This window comes from Etheostoma cragini, chromosome 17 (assembly GCF_013103735.1).
Source record: "Etheostoma cragini isolate CJK2018 chromosome 17, CSU_Ecrag_1.0, whole genome shotgun sequence".
In the NCBI taxonomy this organism is placed as follows: Eukaryota; Metazoa; Chordata; class Actinopteri; order Perciformes; family Percidae; genus Etheostoma; species Etheostoma cragini.
The window spans coordinates 7,088,131-7,108,904 of record NC_048423.1 but is presented as its reverse complement, the minus strand read 5'-3'; the positions used below and the strand labels follow the sequence as shown (position 1 = coordinate 7,108,904).

The following is a 20,774-nucleotide window of genomic DNA, read 5'->3' as shown; positions in this document are numbered from 1 at the left end:
TGCATCCTTGGCGCTCCAGGTCGACGGGGGCGGCAACGGCAGCAGCTGGGCGGATTAACAGGACGCAACGCATAAAACGGGGGGCAGATGGGATGGAGAATGAATCACACTCTTGTCTAGATGCTATGGAGCAGGTTTTGGGAGAGCGACAGTGGACCTGTTCACCTCATGAGAAAATAAACAGTGCACAGTGTGGTTTTTTTATGAACACACGGAAAAATCACTCAGGATGCTTGCCTTGAAGTCGGTTAAGAGGGTGAGTGATTTATGCGGTTTCACGATCCGGCCTCTCCATTAGAGGGGACAGGAGCGCGGCCACTTACCGCCAAACCCTTCTTTTTTACCAAAGTTTTTACGAGCATTTTTCAGTCAAGAATGTTTTCCCCTCAAGGCTTTTTCCCCCCCAACGATAACAGCGATGTGGAGGAGGCGTTTCACCGCTTCTGCCCAGTGCGTGTGTTGTCCCGTCTGGTTTCTGCTGTGTGTAAAACATAATGCATAGTAGGATTCAAAGCAGATGCAAAGTTGGCCAAGACTGTAAATGACCGGTTATTGTTTGCTCGACCTAGAAATGAGTTGCAAAAGGTGATCCTTTCAATGTAAATTATAAATACTGCAGGACTGCTCAGTAACATGTCATAGGACCACGTGCCTGCCATTTATGATGTTGACAGTGGCATCTCCAACTTCTGTGAGCTTTGTTTTGTAGGTGCAAAAACATGCACTCACCAAAATAAGGACATATATACCAGGTGCAATTGTGAAATTCATAATCAAACTCATCATAGCTTTAGACTTGTTATTACTAGGTTTACCTCAGGTCCTACCTGTTAGACACTTTCAAAGCTTTACATAGAACTAGCCATTATGACCAATATAGATACTAAAAGGTAGACAGTAAACATGGTTACAGAGACTGCATTATAAGAGATGAACATGCCTCTGAATGAGCATACACTATCACCTCATTCTCTGAAAATGTGTGACTTTTAGCTAACTCACAGAGGGAGAGCTTTTAGCACTTTTACTATCCTAGGATCCTAGTGGCCTGAGGGTAGAAGCTCCTCCTGAGCCTCTTAGTGCTGGCCTGCTGTATCCAGTACCTTCTTCCCGGCCTCATTCTCGCAGCATCCTGGTGTAAATTTGCAGGGCTCTGCAGTCCTGTTCCCTGCCATTTCCCCAGGCGTTTGAGGTGAAACAGTCTCTGCCTTGCCTTTTATACCACTGGGTCAGTCAGCACCGGGGTCAGACCCTGATGTGGACATCATGGTACTTTAAGCTGTTAACCTTGTCCACTGAGGACCAGGACAACAGAACCAGAGCAACCGTAACCCACTGTGGCTATGCGGTGCAGTCATTTCATGAAGGCTATTAAAAGGTGTCCTCCGCATAAAACCGTTTTTACTTAACTTTTTTGAAATATGTTAGGTCCATATATGTTTGTGTTGTGTTGTGAATGTGAAAATGAACTGCTACTTCCCATGTTAGCTCTAGCCACTGAAAGGAAATAGGCAGAGAAATCAGGCCAATAAGAAAAGCTGGTAAGTCTGATTTCATGTTGCCTGAGCTCATTACTATTCATGAGCTCGCCCAGTTGCGCGGGGTAAAGGATAATAATAGCCAGGCTCTAATTGGCTGTTAGCCAATCAGTGTCAAGCAGCTTAGCTAGTTGAATATTATTGAGAACTGGCACAAATCGAGCTGAGTCTTCTTGCAGGCTTTCTATACCACGCTAGAATGGCTTGAAACAAGGTAACCAAGGCATTGTTTCCACAATTTTTACAGAGTCCATGGAAGAACTTCCGACATTACCACAAAGTAATGAAATATGTGTGGCATGACACCTTTAAAAACTGGTTAGACAGCAAAACAGCATTGTTTTTATGTGAGGAAAATGATACAAATGCATTTAAGTTGCTTCAGATGCACCTGGCAAGGACGTTGTGTAAAACTGGCCACCAATAGAGTACGGCAGCATGGACCAGTGTGAGCAGGGCTCCAGAAGTTTTTTTTACTTGGAGCACTGTAGCCCCTAAATGAAAGTTCTTGGGGCACAGGCAGAAAATTTAGGCACGCACACCTTGAACTGCCCTGCAACGCAATTTAACACAGTGTGGGAAAAATTGAGTGATGAGTAAGCCAGAAAGAGAGGAACTCACGACATTCAAAACACAAATAGTTATATATTTGATCAGCAACTGTGTATTCAAAATCAAAAATAACGGGCTAGGCCAGGCAAAGCAGCCTAAATGTATTTTTTTTCTTCATAGAAGCAGTCTACCATGGCGTTTGGCAAATGTCAGAGCTAACATTAGTATTAATGTAAAAATGCCAATACAACAGTAAATGCACAGGCAATTAAGTGACATCCCCGCAGTTGTGGTTTTGAAACAAAATCCAGTCGTTTTTGTCTGAGACGGAGTACTAAGACACTGGTTGGTAGCCCCCTGTCGGGGCCCTCGGAGAGGGTGGGGGCGGGGGGAATGGGGTGTGTCTTTGTACGGTCTTTAGCAAACAAAATGGATGAACTTCTGCTGCGGCTCGCCACTCATAAAACAGATCATGGACTGCAACATCATGATTTTCACAGAAACATGCTAATGACAGCCCCCGCATGTTCATGTTTTGCCATGGTAGACCTTTACCGACAAAGAGTGTGATGTCACGGGAGTTCGACATACGAGCGTAGAAGACGTTACCCATGCAGTTGACTAGGAGGAGTTGACTCTCCTCCTCTCACACACAATTTAAAAAGAAATGTCATAAAATTTGCAAATGTGCAAGTAGTTACTAAATACTTGCACTGTTGAAAAAAATGTAGTCACAGTCTGGATCCCTGTTAGGTATTCATGATAAAAACTGAAGAAAGGTGAGGGGAAGCCCAATGAGACACGTGCTACCTAATCCCCGTCATCTTCCCTACGTCTTTCTCTTTGCCTCTATCAGACTTTCTTTGCTTGAGTTTTCTTCCCCAGAGTTCACCACCTACTAAAAGAAAAAGAGAATATATGTATATAGATATTACTGGGACCAAGGTGCTACTCATTGTTTCATAGTCTCCTTTCACCTCTTTCCACCTCTCAGCTCACTTGTACTTGATTCCCACATATTGATTGAAAGTGAATGGTGTGGTACTGCCTTGCCTTCTAGGTAGCTTCAAGATTCTCACACTTTTATTTCAACACATTTTCTCCCTGACTTGTACAATAGCTTAGACAACAGTAGTCTTAACAAACCTCATTTGAATACTCCTATAGCATAGGAAGAATACATTTACATAACCACAAGATGGATTCCACTCAAGGGACTGGATGCTTTTACTGCATCTTTAGATTTCTTTCCATCTCTAAAATTGGCTTGGAATTCATACTATAGTACCAAAGTACAAAGAAAATAATATAATGTATCCTAAAATGTTTCAAAGTGTGTTGCACTAAAATGAAATGCTATCAAACGCTCAATCTGTTATATTTCTACAACTGTTTGGATATGCCTACCCAGTGCATCCTTCATAACCAACAGTAATGTCCTCTTGCAAATGCTTTTGACATATGCTGCCTCCATGTGCAGAGCCCTCAGTATCTCAGCCTGATCAAAGCTTTGTCCACAGCTCAACAAGACAAGGCCGGAAGTTCTCCAGATAGATGAATAGATTAGCATCAGTAATGGGAGTGACACAGGGATTTAATTGTGGCTCTTGTATTCTGGCTAGCACGGCCCCCGGCGGGCTCTCTCTCAGTGGTAAAGCCCAGCTGACTCCAGTAGTCACAGAAAGAAAGGGCTGACTGATTGGCTGAGATGTTAATTTCATAGAGCTATATCCATGGCTACACTTCCATTTCATTTGGAGAGAGCCGCTTGTTCATCTAGTTGCATCCACTTGACAAGCAAGCTAATTATCAGTGGCTGAGACCTGACCAAAGATCGCAAGATTACTAATTCAAGAAGAAACTGAAGGAGTGGTGTGTATCTTAAGAAGCAAAGAAAAAAAAACAAGGAGGTAAAGGGCTGTGGAGCAGAGTGATGAATGATAATAACTTAACTGATATTGGGTACAGATGCCTAAAACTGTAAATTCGAAAACATGTCCTCAAAAATGAATGCTAATTATAACCTACTTACACAGGAGGAAGAATACAAAAAACAATACATCACCAAAATATGTGGGAAATTTATAAAAGATTTTCCTTTTATAAATTACATTTTCCTGTTGCATGAGCTTTTTGTTTAACGTTCAAATGTCAAGTACATTGTAAACTTTCACCTAGATAAAGGTACCATCAATTTAGTGTTTAAGTTTTAAAGAAAAATAAAAATTGAAAAAAAAATCTTAAAAAGATGTAATCTGGTGGATTTACAGTATGTACATAAATACGTAAATGAATTTACCAAAAAAGCTCAGGCTGCTGCAAATGTTGGTCTAATGTTGTTTTGCATGGTCTATTGCTGTACGTTTTGTTGGTAAATGTGAGATGTTTGAGTCACACAAGTCTCTTAAACAAGAAAATGAATATGGCCACATACGTGTGACGTCAACACGTTCTCACTCTCGCTTGGTCATTCTCAGAGTCACATACTGATACGAAGTCTGGCACGGGGACTGCTTGGATTGGTGAAAGTCGTGGGAAAATTGGGAAAGAGTTGTGGTGTTTGGTCAAAATTGCGAGTCGCACCAAAGTCACAATGATTGGTTGAATTTGCATGAATTGGTGCGATAGCATCATCGCAAAATCCTGGAGGGAATGATTATAGAATCATATTGCCAAGAAACAATTTGTTACTGACTTGTACAGTAGCTGGGCAAAAATAACATCAGCTCTCATCTAAACTGCACATATGTATGAAATGAAAAAATGTGTCCTCATTTCTTTTTCTCATCATCTTTGTTCAAATTGGAGTTGATTGTGAGCACACAAGGATTGGATGTTGTGCATAGAGACGGTTCTGTTGGTTTAGTGAGATATTGTTTTGAACACATCTAATCGATGGCAGAGAATCAGATGTATTTTAGAGAATATGGTTTATTCCATAATACTCTGCTAATAATATCATCGACTGAGCTTTGTGAACAGTGAAAAGCACGGCTCCCATGACTGTTTTCTTTTTCTTAACTGGACTGTCCATTTACAACAGATGGGAGAGCAGAAGATGAAGCAAAAGAAAGCACCAGAGATAAAGGGAGACCATGACCGCACAAGAGAGGCCCATTTCATTTGGCAGTACCAAAGCATGACCAAAACTAGGGAACATTATGAATAAATGACATGCATTATTTCACATTGATTTGCTTTGACTTTGACTGTTTTTGTTAACTTTGTCATTTCCCTGCTCTCACAGCTTGCAGCGCCACACATGCACAAATGGAAGCTTCTGAACTAAGTCCAGAGTGCCAGCATGTTCCTCCTCCCCTTTGTCTGGGCTGTAAAGAATGTTCCCTCATCACTGCTGCTGTGTAAATGTCCCCTGCTTTGCTGATGGATCGTCGCAGGGTGGATTCAACAGCAGGATCTGATTGAATTCCCCACTATTAGATTAATCTTGAGCAGACACGTGGAGTTGCCTGCACGTAATAAAAAAATAATAATTTAAAAACATAAAAACACCCCAATACACAAACACAAGAAATGCAGATGCACATATACACAGTAGATGTGCATTAACACGCCACACACATCCAAACTAGGTATTTTGTTTTACTTCCAGGCTACACTGTACTGTACATTGTGACAACAGAAGCTCTAACCTGGATTGTGTGTTTTATTTATGTAGTGTGTGTGTAGGCTATAGTGTATGGATTCCATTTTATTTATAGTTGTGAACAAATTGACTAACCATCATGTAGAATTAGCTATCCCTAAACATTTTACCATCTCACTTACCCTTGCATCCACTTTAAACCTAATCCTGTACAATGAAGCTCAGCAGCCACACCGGAAATAGTTTTATTATAATCTAATGTGAGCCACTATTCATATTCAAACAATCCAGTCTTTAAACCCTGTTACCTATTTATTATGATTACAATGCAATGATAACACAATAAGAGTTGACAGCTATGATTATATCTCCTGACGTGATTGTAATTTGCAGCTAATTACCACTTTTATATGTGAGAAAGTCCACTTATTCTATTAGAGCACACTATTATCGGTCCTCTGGCGGCAGTCAAGCTTCAAAACCAAACTCAATATGGAGTGGTAGGCAAAGTGTACGTGGATACAATTATCTCCTCATTTTCAATTTAAGCGTAGTGGATTTTGTTGGTTTTACGCTAACTGCAAGCCATAATCATCCAATTTTAATTGTAATATTATTAGGTTAGTCAACAGTGTGCCTCTGCACACTGTTTGATAGATTTTGTAAAACAATGGGAGCCCATGACCTATGTTGTATAAAGCTAAGTTGCAGAGACAAAAGTAGATTGTGGCAAAACATTGGTTAGTTTTAGCAATGTTACGGTATGAAAATGTAACCTCACAGTTTTAGTGACCAAAATGATCACGGTTTTTGGTGTTATCGCAGTAACTGTAAAAGTGTTTATTATATTACAAAAATATAGACAATAGGCTTGCAAAAACGATTGAATACTGGCTGCTGAAACACTGGCCCGCTGTGGGGGGTCTGGTGAGAACTTGAACCAGAGATGTCTGACTTTGAGATCCAGGAAGATTTATTTACAACTCCAACATGAAGTTAACTATGAAGTTATATTTAATGTTACATGTGAAGTTGGTTAGGGTTCTGAAAAGACAATAATAATGCACATTAATAAGCATCCGACTTACTATGAACATTATTTATCAAAACTAAATAGCATAGCCACCTGCAGATAACAAGAAACAATACTAAGAATTACATTCATTTCTATGTAATAATTAACATAAATGTAACATATTGCTTAGTAACACAAACTGAGAATAAGCCATATCTATTACAGCACATATCCATAACAGGCAAACAGTGTAATCTACCTTTAATAGCTAAGCACGTAGCTCCACAGCGCTGGTCCGTTTACTGGCGATTGCGCCTTGCTAGCAAACACAACTTGATCATGAACACGTGGCTGCACAAGTAATATTAAACACTCTACACATATATCAGCTATGCATAAGAAACACAGCAGCAGCAATATTATCAAGGCAATAATATATATACCTCTCTCTCTAAATAAATAAGTGTCTCATCGTAACATGGGCTCAACTTCCACATCGTAGCAGAACATTTATGGAAGATAACGTGGCAGTAAAACCCATGACAGTTTAGCGGGTTACAGAATAGTTTTAACTGACGTTCTGGGGCTGCCTACATTACTTCAACAAAGAAAAGAAAAAAAGTCTGGTTCTACATTCTTTCCCCTACTCCTGCGCGGCAACTTCAAGGGTCTCATATAAAGCTGGGAAGGATTAAACACAGGGTTTCTACACCGTGGTAATCCACCGTAAAAATAAGGATATTTTAACTGAAAAGGGTATTTACATCTAAATTTCTACCCTGGTTTACCGTTGCACCGGTTATTGTTACATCCCTCGTTAGTTTAAAAATTGAGGTAAAGAAAAATAAGTACAATTACACAGACACTTTGTGGTTTATGCTGTAATCTGTATGTCATCGTCACTTAAATTCTAAAATTATTCTTCATAATTGTTTTTTTTAACAGTAGTATTAGTTTTCAGAGTGAATTTCTCCTTCTAGTATTATTTATTTTAAGAAGATTTGAACTAATAGTTGTGTCTGGGCTCCAAGTGCCACTGCTTCTGTTGCACAGCTGTTAGTAGATAGGGTAAAGATAGTAAGAAGGACCTTTTTTGTTCCTTGTGCATATGTTCATGTTCAGCATAAGGAGTTGGAATTAATCTCTGTGGAAAAGTTGGTTCCCAGCATCTGTTTGTGCTCAGACAAGGGTGTCATTTTTTAACAATCCTGCTTATTGTCAAGGTACTTTATGTAGTTAGTTCTAAATGAAAGTTTTTGAAGTTTAACTTAAAAAGGTTTGTGCACTTTTTCTTTCATTTGTGAGTTGTGGTTATCGGACTAGGATAACATGCTGTTTCAAAGATAAAAACTGGTTAAAAATGTATTTTACAATTCATAATAAAAATCTTTAATGGAATTTAAGATTATGGCTAAAAGCTACCTTCCAATGTACCGCTAGTCTACTACCACTAAAGATTTACTTTGTCCACCATCAGATAGATAAGAGGTTTAAGGAATACTTCAGATGAATGTTAAATTTAACTTAAAATACGGAAATTTTAAATGCATTCATTTTAATTTCATATTTATTTATGAGAAGCATATCTCGGAGAACTATGTTTGAGTACTGAATTGTGCTACTAAAGGTTTGTGTACATCAGTTATGTAAGAAAACACTGATCACCAGTGTGATTTCAAATTGAGAATAATTCCACAAGCAATGACATATGACAAGCTTTTCTGTGTGCCTTTGAAGCAACAGCTAATAAACAAAGAGTACCAATCTTCTGTTTGTCTTCAGCCATTTAGGCTCCATAGCTTTTGAGCCTGGTTTAGGCTTAGTCCAGGGCTTAAAAAATTGGCATTACAACCATGCCTGCAATGGATGATCTTTAACGGGGTCCATCCACAGCCCCCCCTATCCACCAGAGCCATTCATGATTGAGTCTTTAAATGAGGTGAGACCATACACTCTTGTACTGTGTAGTAATATGAATAAATATCCCCCTGAGGATCTCACTGTCATTCATTTAGTGCATGATCCTCCTATTAGCACCAGCTAAGGCGTAGGGACGCATTTGTGCAGACGGCTTTAATGGTTTGGAAAGTAAATACAGAATAAATGTTTATTTTATAAATACACAAGCTTTACTGAAAAGCTAATGCAGTCTGAGTTATGCAATACAAACACAAAATAAATGATGGTGCATTGTATGCTACAACATACATGCATCCATATTACACTAATCTAAACATGTGATTTAAGTATGGGCATTTATGCAGTTTAGTGTGTAATTTAAGTATTGTACTATCAATACATATTCCAATTTGAGGAAGTCAGTCAAACCCAGCTGTGTGTTAAATGCATCAAGCAATATTTGTGATGCTGTGTTCAACTGCAACAAGCAGTTAGCAGAAGCCTATTGTTATACTGCCCTCTGTAAGAGATAAGTCAAACATTATGAAAATTATTCAAACTTCAACATCTTTTGAAGTGTTTGGTCTAGTAAAACACATCTTGTTCTTTCTATGCCCTCCTGTCACAATACATTAGACATTTTTGTCTCACTGCTTAGTTTGGTGATACTGTATTGTATTATGCTACTAAAAGTGTTGTATTGTTTAAAACTAAATATCCAAAATAGTAACTTTTGGTACATCACAATTTCTTAAATTAGAATATGACTGCATCTCTTAGATTCTTTCAAGGAAGACAGCATTATCTCTATTGAGGTTAACTAGAACAGAAAAGTAAAAGAAACAAGCTAGAGGTTGTGGATAAACCTTACTCTGAATGCAATAGCACAGTTTAACACGAGTGCAGCTTAAAGTGAGTTCCAAGGTTAGGGACAAGGAATGATGGCTCACTCAAGATAATGCTATACTTATTTTGGAGAGAGACAAAATAAAAGCCTTTTAATATTTTCAAATACATACTGCTAAAATACAAACAGTAGTTTAATATGAGTTGAAATATCGTTTTGAAAAGGTAACTGGTGCTTTAGCAGGCGTGAAAAACACAATATTCTACTTAAAGGTCCAATATATAATATATTTACTGTAATACATCCAAAAATTACCCCAATGCACCATCAGTAATATTAAGGAAACATGCTAAGTTGAAAGACTATCTTCTCTGACAACAATGCTAATGCCAGTATTTTCTCCTTTTGAAATTTTTGTTCCGTGACGGAATTGTTTTTTTGTTTTTTTGTCAACTGCCCAGTTTGACATCCAGGCTGGGTTGCCAGATATACCAGTAAAAACCTAAAGCCAGCGCACTACAGCTGTAACTTTAGTACAGCCATGAAAAGCAGCAAACAAACACTAAGGATCAACGGAGATAGATGGTGGTGACAAGAATCCGCTGTCAAGTTGGACAGTTTCCAGCAGCCTTTAGGCTGAACAGGAAGTGAAAGTGAACAAATTCCGATTTAATAAAATGTTATAAGACCCCTACATCAGTTTGTACACAGTCTCCAGCTGTGACAGATTAGAGTAGCTGTCAAAATTCTCTACATGTGATATGTTGCTTTATTTAATTAACAACTGACTGTAGATGATCCGTAATCTGAACGGATTTAGTCTCTTTGACTTCTAAACATAACTATCAGCCACATAACATGTTTGTACAGAATAAGCCTTTGAATCAGACAAATAACAGTGAAAATCCCCCCAATTCAGTGAAAGGCAGGTGTTTCCCAGCATGCCCTGGGTCCGCCTGGGTGTTGCAGTTGGTGAAAACCAACTGCGCTGTCTGCATCTCAAACATGCGGCCGCCTTGATCTCGAAAGGTTATTGTTGCCCATGTGTTTATGACGTCAGGTTGACGTAACACACGTACATTGCCAAATTGTTTCCCTCGTTTCTGAAATAAAGACGAGGCTTGAACATCTCACATTTACCAACTGCTTGGGGCTACTTCTAATTTCCCACTGCGACTGACACAAACACACACACGGTGGATGCAGGAAAAAACAGAGATGAGACGTACACAATTACCTAAATTAAGGATGGCTACGCTCGGTTTTGTAAGTGTAGTGAAGTTAAAGTCCAATAAGTACTTTTTCAAACTGCATGAATGTGTGTCCCAGCCCCGGATAGGAAATTAACTAACAACGTAAAGATCATAATGCCACCAATGTTCAAAGATTATGTCTTAACTCCACCAGCCATTTTCATATAAAAACAACTTCAGCAGCATCCTGAGCCTTTTTGGTAAGGTTACTAGGAAAACCGGAGTAATTGTATTCTCCCCAAAACGAGTCTCCCTTTTTTTTTTTTAGGAACTATAGGATTTACTATTTAAAAGCACTGCTAAATGAAACAGCCACTATTTAGGATTTACCAAAAAACAAAGCTTAACTTCTTTTTGCAATTTTGACAGTCTCTCAGGCATTTTGGGCTGCAACAATCTCAAAAAAAGCCCGCAAGTCCTGGAGGGACTGACATAGTATATCAAGATAGTTTCTCTGAAGCAAGCAATTATATTTAAATACAAATCTTTTCAATATCATACAGTGACCTATTATCTTTTTTACATTCAGACGTAATGGGAGGGGGACTGATTATGACATTGTGCATGTGTGAATGTACGTTCAGAAGACCATTAAACAAGAATAACAAAGAAGCCCTAGTCAATAAACCAACTTCAGGCATTAGCATATTGTTATGCTTTAACATTGTAGAGGAATCATTCTCTCAGGGAAGATCATAATCTTTGTGCGCCCAGCAACAATATTAGGGTCATTTCTTCCCCCATAAGTCTACAGCTTTATTTTAGGTGACGTAGCCTTTTTGACAAATAAGTATGTGCAGTCACTGAGGTCATTAAGGTGCTGCCGCTTACCTTCACACCAGATGCCAAGGCCTGTCTCACCTCTTACTTCTATCCGTTCAGTTTTATCATGGATTGCGCTCAATGGTATTCTTGCTGAAAGAGATATTCCCTACCACCAAAGAGGGAACCATGAGGTCTGCTGTCAAAACAAATGACTGCAGATGCATTAATGAGATGCAAGCTTTGGTTTACAGCAATAATTTCTCTCAGTGGGGGATATCACTGCAAAGCACCCTGTGTATAGATCATCTGTTAAACAGATCTCATCCCTCATGCTCGCTTTCTGTCTCTCTCTCTCTCTCTCTCTTTCTCTCTCTCTCTCTCTCTCTCTTTCTCTCTCTCTCTCTCTCTCAACCTCCCTCAGCAAAACAGTTGCTAATTAGTTCTACACAGTTTTGTACAAATTTACTGCAGTACTTGCGCAGCCATCCTGAAATCTCAAAAGGTGTTTAAAGATAAATTTGTTTGCAGTATTGTTGTCCATTTGTGTGCATTTATGCTCGTCAGTGTTTTCCGCTTGATGAAAAGCCGTCTCGACTGAATGATGTATGCATGATGAGCAACTGTGAATCTCACTGTGAGCTCAATAGCAGCATTGGAGAGAAAATGACAGAGAAAGTCAGAGAGGGTGAAAGGGGGAGAGACAGGGAGACTGAAAAAAAAGAGAGCACCGCTGAGCTTCTGGGCTGGGTAATTGTAATGGTGTCAAATGAATAAGGTCATTACTGTTAATGTGTTTCAGGACATTACAGTCTATGTGTTATGTCCTTTATACATCGAGGCAATGCCTGGATTATGACAGGGGCTAAAGTATAATTTGCATCACTTGAATATATAACAGATAGATTCTCTTTCTATTTTTTTGTCCTACTTTTATTTTACACTGATGGCGTATTTCTCCCAAAAAACATCTAAAGTCTAAAATATCTCTTCCTAATAGCAGTCAATTGCAAATGCAAATATTTAAAAAATATAATGGTAGCTTCTTGAAAAGCAAAAATTACTCATTAGTAAAATTAGTTGATGTCGGCAACTATTTTGATTGTTTAATAATTTCAGATTTTTTTAAACAGATGTGCCAAATATTCCAGCTTCTCATTGGATTGGCTGTTTTCTCCGTTTCATGCAATGGTAAATTAATATTTTGGCGTTTTGTGGTAAACCAGACCAGCAATTTGGTGGCGTCACCTTTGGCTTTAGGATATTGTGATCGTCAGTTTTCACTTCTTCCCTGACATTTAAAGACCAATTGATTTAAAAGAGAAAATAATTGGCAGATTAATCGATAATGAAAATAATCGTTAGTTGCTGCCCTCGTAGCTACATAAAGAAATGCAAACATGTTGACAAGGGCTGCATTTGCATTAAAGCAACTGACTGTTGTCACGTGTACCTTTGTGCTGCTAATGACCCTTGACCTTGCTGGATGTCCCCAGGACCTGGACAGTGCCATTTGTCTTCTTGATGTGGCTGACAGTCTGTCTACCCAGCAGGTCCTCTCAGCCCTTACTTTCAGCCACTGACCCACACTGAAAATCGGAGCCGTCTGTTAGCTTTCTCCAGCCAGGATGGTTGGCACATGGTGAAACCCACTGCCACACACACAAGCACACTTAGACTGTACACATTTGCAGGCAATTCAGCACAATTATTGGTGCATGCTTGTAAACATGCATCATAACAACTATTGCAATGCAATCCACAGCAATGGCCTTTCAAAGAGTACTACTTTGACAACTATTTGTTACGTTTAACTTTAGGCTATACATTTGTGGAACTCAATTTTTTGGGGGGATTAAAGGAGAATTCCGGGCAATTTCAACACGTAGCTCTGTTGTTGGGAAATATGGAGTGCTGTCAGTAACAAGAAAAAGGAAAACAATTGGTCCTGTCTACAGCGTGACAGCGTCGTACACTTGCTAGAGTTAGCACCCAACAAGCTTTAACAGGGCAAGTTTTAGACGTGTTTTTTTAGCCTATAAACATGTTCAAAATGTCATTACCAGTGCCTGCCAATGTGCAGTGATTCTTCCAAATGAACACAGTGAAACTGACTGCAGTAGATGTGAAAAAAGGCATAAAAGTTGTGTTAAGTCATACCTCTGTTTATTTCCTGTTTTCCGGTGAAGTCAACACTAGTTGATTGTTGAACTTATACAATCCAATATTCCAAAATGTATTTTTTCCATAAAAATGATTTGCCATTGTTATGTCCTTTGGAAAGATTATGTAGAATCAGGCTGTCACCTGACACCACAGTGGAGCCAGGAGAGCTGCAGTTAAAGAGTTTGAGAGCTATCACGCATGTGCATAGGTAACTGAGCAACAGTGGGCTCTTCAACTTTTGACCTACTACAGCCGGCCACTCTGCTCTCCTGGCTCCACTGTGGTGTCAGGTTACAGCCAATGACATTTTGAAAATGTTTGGAGGCTAAAAACATGTTTAAAACTTGCTCTGTTTAAGCCTGCTGGGTGCTAACCCTAGCAGGAGGATAACACTGTGTAGGCAGAACCGATTGTTTTCGTTTTCTTGCTATTGACAGCACTCCAAATTTCCAAACAACAGAACTACGTGTTGAAATTGACCAGAATTCTCCTTTAAGTCAGAAGTATTTTTTTGCTGTGGAGTCTAAATTATAGTGCTTAGATTGTAACCACTAACTTTCCCTGTTCAATAAAGGTGCTTACAAACACATAGGCTAAACAATACACCTACTGCATGCTACCTCTTCCTTACATTACGACATTCATACTAAAAAGCCAAGTCAGCAATGGCCGTCTCTGCTATCTTTGATGAATTCAGACTGCATTTGAATGTAATATCTTTTTAGAGTAAATAAAACCGCAATGTCAGTTACTTGGTTTGTCTTATCAGACATGGCTTTTTATTTACCACAAGGAGAATATATCAGATTATCATAAACAAATAACAGCTTTTCTTTAATTCGTAGAGAAGTTTTTGTCTACACGTTCTCGTCTACGCGTTTGATCCTATATAAAAACAGAACTACGACTTCTGCTGTTTTAAAGAGCATGTTCAATATCCATCTTTTATCTATTAACTATACCTGGGCATAATTTTAGTTTTGCGCTTTAAAATGTAAGTTTCCTTTCAAGTCAAATCAATTGAGGTTTTAAACCACAAAGCCCTGTACAAATAAACAAGTTTTGTTGTGGGAATGTTCCTTTTCATGTTTATTTGGTTGTCGGAAGAACTTTGTTCCTGTTGAGCTGTAACACCTGCAACTCTACACTCTAAAGAAATTTGAGTGAAGGAAACACTGTAAATAATATTTTTAATTAGCAATTCATTGATGCCACTTTGTTAGACTGTGGTTATGTATGCTCTTCTTCCTGAATTCTTAAAAGGATGGAGAAAAGAGCCATCAGCAGATACTAGAATTCCCGGAAAAGGCAAGATAGCACCTTAGTGGCCGATTATGGGTGGATTGCTTTAACACTCCAACCTCCACAGATTCTGGAAAGCAGAGACGGAGGGTGACTGGCTGCTGCAACAACACCGCCTTGGAGGGATGCAACCGTATTTTTTTGCCGCTGGTCATCACCACTATGCTAGATGGATCACTTGGCATTTACGTGAAATGCAGCACCTTCATTCCATTGCAAAAGATTACCTTCTAGCCGGAAGTCATGTGTGCCGCCATTCAGATGGTGCACCTGCAGTGAGTGCTGACATATTTGTGGAGCAGACGTACATCAGGCAAGGGAAGGGAGCAGGGGGCTGCAAAGTTTTCGGAGTTGAGAAGCTCCATTAAGGGATGCAACAGCCAGCTTGCGGCTGACGATGCCGCTAACTCGTCACTTGTCCAAGCATGCTCAGATACTTCACAAACTGTCACTCACTCACACACGTACTTTATCAGCTGGGTTCATGGCTCTTACAGATGACTGCTAAACGGCGCTCACCAAGGAAAGCTATGTGACACATACCACTATATCGAAGGGGAATGGCGGGGTAAATTTACCGTCCTACACACACAGTATGCCAAGCAGACACACAAATGACAACCTCGTAGCTAAACTAATTGATACAGACGGCCCACGTTCAACCAACATTTGGACAACTTTATGCAGCAATTGGAATGTGGATTTGCAACAAAGTCTGACAACACTTTTGTCTTTTTATTGCTTTAAAAATACAAGATTGTCTGCCATCTAGTTAAATAGATTAAAAAAAGGTAGCCTATTGACTAAATCAGGTGTGAAATGTATGTAGGAGATCAAAACTGGGCAAAGGGATATTAATAAGGTTTTTTCACCATAAACAATGTAGTGTTAGTAAGAAAAAAATACATGTATAGAAAAGGAACTGCATAATTGTAGTCTGCATAAAAGACAGCATACGTAATTTGCTTAATATAAAAAATATTGGAAACCTTAATAACTCTATTCAGGCAGTCGGTAACTGTAAATAGGAATGGGACCTTTTCACATTTCCATTATTATGTTGCTAAAAGTTAGTTTGCTGTGGAAATAACCATCATTGCATATTTCTAATGCAATGTCAATTTGAATGTATTTATTGATGATCCTGGCATATCGCATATGCATTATGTGAAAATGTGTCACACATGCAAACACATTCTTATACTTTAAAAGGACAAGTTATTTTCCACAGTTCTGTGTCAAGAGAACTCCTCAGATTAATGAGGCAAATGCATTCTGCCAACCATAATGCTTTTTTCCTGTCCCCAGTGCAAACTGTTGGAAGAGCTACTATACTATATGATGAGGTTTAATTATTTATACAAAAATAAAGAGACAGGGGTGGTATTGACCGCTTTTTTAGAAAGATAAAGAAAAATGCGTCCGTTGTGGAGTGAGGGGGAAGCAGGAAGGAGCCAGGAGCTACCTGTGGGGCTGTCTATATTCCCATTTGCCCTGCACAGATACCAACTGGGGACTCACTAAAGTGAGATTTAAAAAATGCCATGGAATGATGGCACCACATTGCTGTGGCATTGTTGTACGTATACAACTACAAATAAATAATTGCAATATGAATATCTTTTGCGCATTTTTGTTTATTGGCTTAACTGGCCATTAGAGTGTGCAAATTAGGGCTCAAGCCTCTGTTCCCATGGAGTATCAGAAAACATTATTGCCTGGAACTATTGAGTCATAGGTGGTGATTGCGTTTCAGATTAAAAGCTTAATAAGCTGATTGTTGATGCTGGCTAAGTCAGTAAGCAGGCTTGGTGAGAGAACCGCACATTGGACCCGCCATGGTGATTAACTACATGTTTCTGAATGTTATTTGTGATCAAGCACAGAGATCAAAAGCAGTGTTAAAACGAGGTGCACAGAGTCCTAAGGGGTCTATAAGTTCACTACAGACTGGCTGGTGGATATATCCTCAAAACTCCCTGAAAAGCCTTCAAGTGGCTGTTTCATTTAGCAGTGCTTTTAAATTAACAGCAAAACATGATAAACAATGCGTTCCCATTTGATCAGGCACTCTCATGACTCCTCATTCCCCAAAGCTTCCCAGTTTGAAAGGGACTCTTGGTTAGATTCCTTTGGATAGCACATCTCTACCCTGGCTAGGTTTCTCATGAAATGAGATAGCCGTGTCACACTGAGCAATCACACTGAGCTGTTGACATTTTGAGAAATCCCTACTGTGTCATCCCAGGTGAAAAATGATCTTCAGCTCAATAACGATCTATTATGGATAGGGTTTTGGATGGCACTGAGCCTTCACAATGGGTTATCATCCTAAGGAGGAAAATTTACTGGTTTTCACAGTGTCTCTAATATGTCATCATTTACAAAAATATCTACCTTGTGTTACAACTGGAGATGAAATCAATATTTGCTGACAATAAAAAAAACTATTTGTTACAAGCAAAATCAGTTCATTTGATCTACAAAATGTACAAGAACAGTAATAGAGTAGCAAGCTTTCAACATTAGACCTTTGCCTCTGCAGTAATAAATCATTTTTCAATTTTTCAATCTGTCTATCGCAATCATTGCACTCCAGAGACAAACTTAACTAAGGTTTAAGCCACCACACAACAAAGCATGTTTGTGGTCAAAATGATTTCATACACAACCAGCCAAGGATAATTAATGTTTTTTAGTGCTGTAGGGCTGTCACTTTTTGTTCAAACATGGGAAAGAGTTAAATACGAATTGTAATGACCTGTTTGAATTTAAGATTTAAAATATATAGCTAGTGCAACAAACAGTTTGAAGCAGTTTGCCTTGTTGCCCAGAAGAAATTAACAAGACGTGCAAAGCGGTTCTTATCGGATAATCACAATACAGAAGTTTCTGAGAAGCAGTGTGTGAAAGTATGGGTTCTACACCGTATATTGCTAAATTAATATGGACAATAACAATAACAATAACAAAAACATACCCAAATCAGGCAGCGAAGGCACACCAGTAAGTAGTGGGGCAACATCAACTAACTGCACAACATCTTTTGACTGCCTACCTCAAGATACAAATAAGAGAAAATAGGAAGACTATACTGAAAGGTAGATACCATCTCTGATCCCTGTATCTCACTCATCATGCTAAATTGGTTGTGTACACACAACACGTGATCAATTGCATTAATTCAACTATTTGAAAAAGCAACAGCCCTAGTGTATTGTGCCGTAAAATTGAATTCTCACAGGCAAAAGACTGCACTCGCTGGACATGAGTAAAAATCAGAGTCCAGGAAATAAGCTTATTCCTCCATGCTGGGAAGCAGCCACACAATAGTGTACAATAACAGCATTCTACCTTTAGATTACTGCATTTCTTTATTTTTTTTGTTTCACACTGCTGAGTTACAAGCCTGAGTAACCAGCAGGTTTTCAGATGTCAACAACGCTGGACGACAAACTCTGGAAGACAATCAAGACATATTTTTAAGGTATCTCAGAGAAAGTTATTTGGTTGGACATGGGTCTATTTTTTTTTCAACTGACCAAACTGATCCAAATTAAAGTAAATGCTCTTAACTGGTCAGTGTAAACAAACGTTCACAGCAAAGCCCCATCTGCAGTGGGATTCACCTACAGCAGACCTTGTTCTCTCACAACAATGTGATATGGGTTCCTACCGAGAATTAGGCTACCTCATATTTACACAAGCATGCTGACAGGATAAATACTCTGACGTAAATTGTTACATGCATTTAAACTCTTAAAATATGGCATTTATATTGTGAAACAGATATTCAAGATGAAATCTATCAGTTGTCTCTGGCCATCCTAATTGTTTCACCTCAACATAATCTGACTACTGTCCCTCATCAACAGAGAAACAGTTTTAGCTGAAAACACTACAAGCCAAATCCGTGATACTGTTTCTTGATTATAAACGTTTATCATAGCAAATAATTCAACATCAATTTACAAGCTCTGCAGAAGCTTGGAGAGTGACCCAGCACAAATGTACACTCTGTCTCTCAGTACATCAAACATGGTCTATATAGGACATCCTGTTAGGTAACGTGTTGGGATGCCAGTAGCTCAGTCCGTAGGGAGTTGGGTTGGGAACCGGAGGGTCATCAGTTCAAGTCCCTGTATGGACCAAGGTTAGGACTGTGGGTCGGTAGCTGGAGAGATGCCACTTTGCCTCCTGGGCACTGCTATGTGCCTTTGAGGAAGGCACTGCACCTCCCCCCCTCCCCCCAACCACTCAGGGCACTGGTCCAACTGGCAGCCTGACATCTCTCCATTTGTGCGTGAATAGGTCCTGAGCGTGTGTGTGTATTTCAGGCTTGTGTGTAGTGATTACTAACAAACAGAGTGTAAATTGTAATAAACAGTGTAAATTATTATTATGTAACTAAAGTTATGAGGTGGACAAGGTCAGAGGTTATGGTGTTATAAAATCAAGGAGGGGGGGGAACTTTTCCTGCTAAGGATTTCCCTCCGTGGTCAGAAAACTGGCACTATGACTCTAGAGTGGCTACTCGCTCTGAAGCTAATCACTGTCACTCTCTCATTTCTCCCTTGCTCTATCACACACACACACACACACACATCCAGTTTTGACGCACACACCAGCGCAAAAGTATAAACATACGTTATTTGCACCACAAAGAGTGTATATATTTTGCCTAGTTAGGGTCTGTTAAAGGGCAATAAATATCAAAAATTCCAAAACATCTATGTTGTTATTTGTATCGATCCACCATACGTAATATCTACGTACATGGCAAATGTTATTTGCTACATGTTGCTAGCTAACGTTAGCCTAACAATAATCTGAGTAGCATGAATTTAAGTCATTAAATGAATAATTAACCATGTGCTACAATGAATCCATTGTAGTATGGTAGGAACGCCACGGCGGGTGTCTGTCAAACAAATACAATTAAAAGCTAAGTTTGCTAGCTCATAAGTTACCGTTGGCCGAAGATCCTCTTGCCCATAATCTTCCCTTCCTGTTGCCGGCGACCATGTAGAAACAACAACAAAGTACCTTCTGAGTTGGTTGCTCTGAATTTCACGTTTTATTTTTCGATTTCGAATGGCCACTGCTTATTTGGCCCTAATTTTGTAGAAAGTTTTATTTACACACGCCTGCTGGTCTAGACCCGTAATTCAGTTAAGGGACGTTTTGATTTGCGTCACTTTGCCTGCTCGCTGGGCGGTGAATCCAAATTTAAATAAATCAAATAAAAATAATTTTTTTTACCTGAAATAACTTAAGCTTAAGCTAGATGCAATCTATATAATAATAACAATAATAATGATAATATTAATATATGCATTGACACAGTTTAAGGGGCATGTCAGTATATAACTATGTTTGAGCCAATCACACTTCCAGCAGTTATTTCTCACTTTAATAATCATTTACGATATAAAATAAAAATAATCCTATACTATCAAAACCATTAAAAATTATGAATTATATTTAAAGATCTGAATTCTGAGGAAGCTGATTCATTTTCAGCAATGCATTAATCAGATTAAAGATTAAGTAATTAGCCAAAAAATTGATTACATGATTCAAAAATATTTATATAATGATCAGTTGAAGCCTTACTCTGGATTTTTTTGTTATTCATCCCTAAGTAAGATCTTGGTTTCCTTCCTGATGTATTACCAGAATACTGCTAGTCACCAATCACGCACAAGTATGCGTATAGGGCCTTGATCTAGGCAAGATTAAGCAATAATCAATCGTTCAAAAACTTTGTGTAAGTAATGAAAAGAGGGTTTGCTGTTTTATTATAGTTTTTCATTTTATACATAAATATATA

The 20,774-nt window shown here is 38.9% G+C and overlaps 1 protein-coding gene and 2 long non-coding RNA genes across 5 annotated transcripts in view; 1 reads left to right on the top strand and 2 right to left on the bottom strand.

Annotated features, from left to right (window-relative positions):
• The window catches only part of grid1a (glutamate receptor, ionotropic, delta 1a), a 230,198-nt gene that overhangs the window by 156,719 nt on the left and 52,705 nt on the right, over window positions 1–20,774 (bottom strand). The window lies entirely within an intron of this gene.
• Window positions 1,768–20,774, bottom strand: part of LOC117960384 — a 23,829-nt gene continuing 4,822 nt past the window's right edge. Inside the window, exons 2-3 of the long non-coding RNA XR_004660137.1 lie at window positions 12,758–12,764; window positions 1,768–1,853 (exon numbers count right to left, since the gene is read on the bottom strand). This is a non-coding gene — a long non-coding RNA (uncharacterized LOC117960384). The remainder of the gene's footprint in view (window positions 1,854–12,757; window positions 12,765–20,774) is intronic.
• The window catches only part of LOC117960382, a 20,571-nt gene continuing 10,434 nt past the window's right edge, over window positions 10,638–20,774 (top strand). Inside the window, exons 1-2 of the long non-coding RNA XR_004660135.1 lie at window positions 10,638–10,719; window positions 17,403–17,410. This is a non-coding gene — a long non-coding RNA (uncharacterized LOC117960382). The remainder of the gene's footprint in view (window positions 10,720–17,402; window positions 17,411–20,774) is intronic.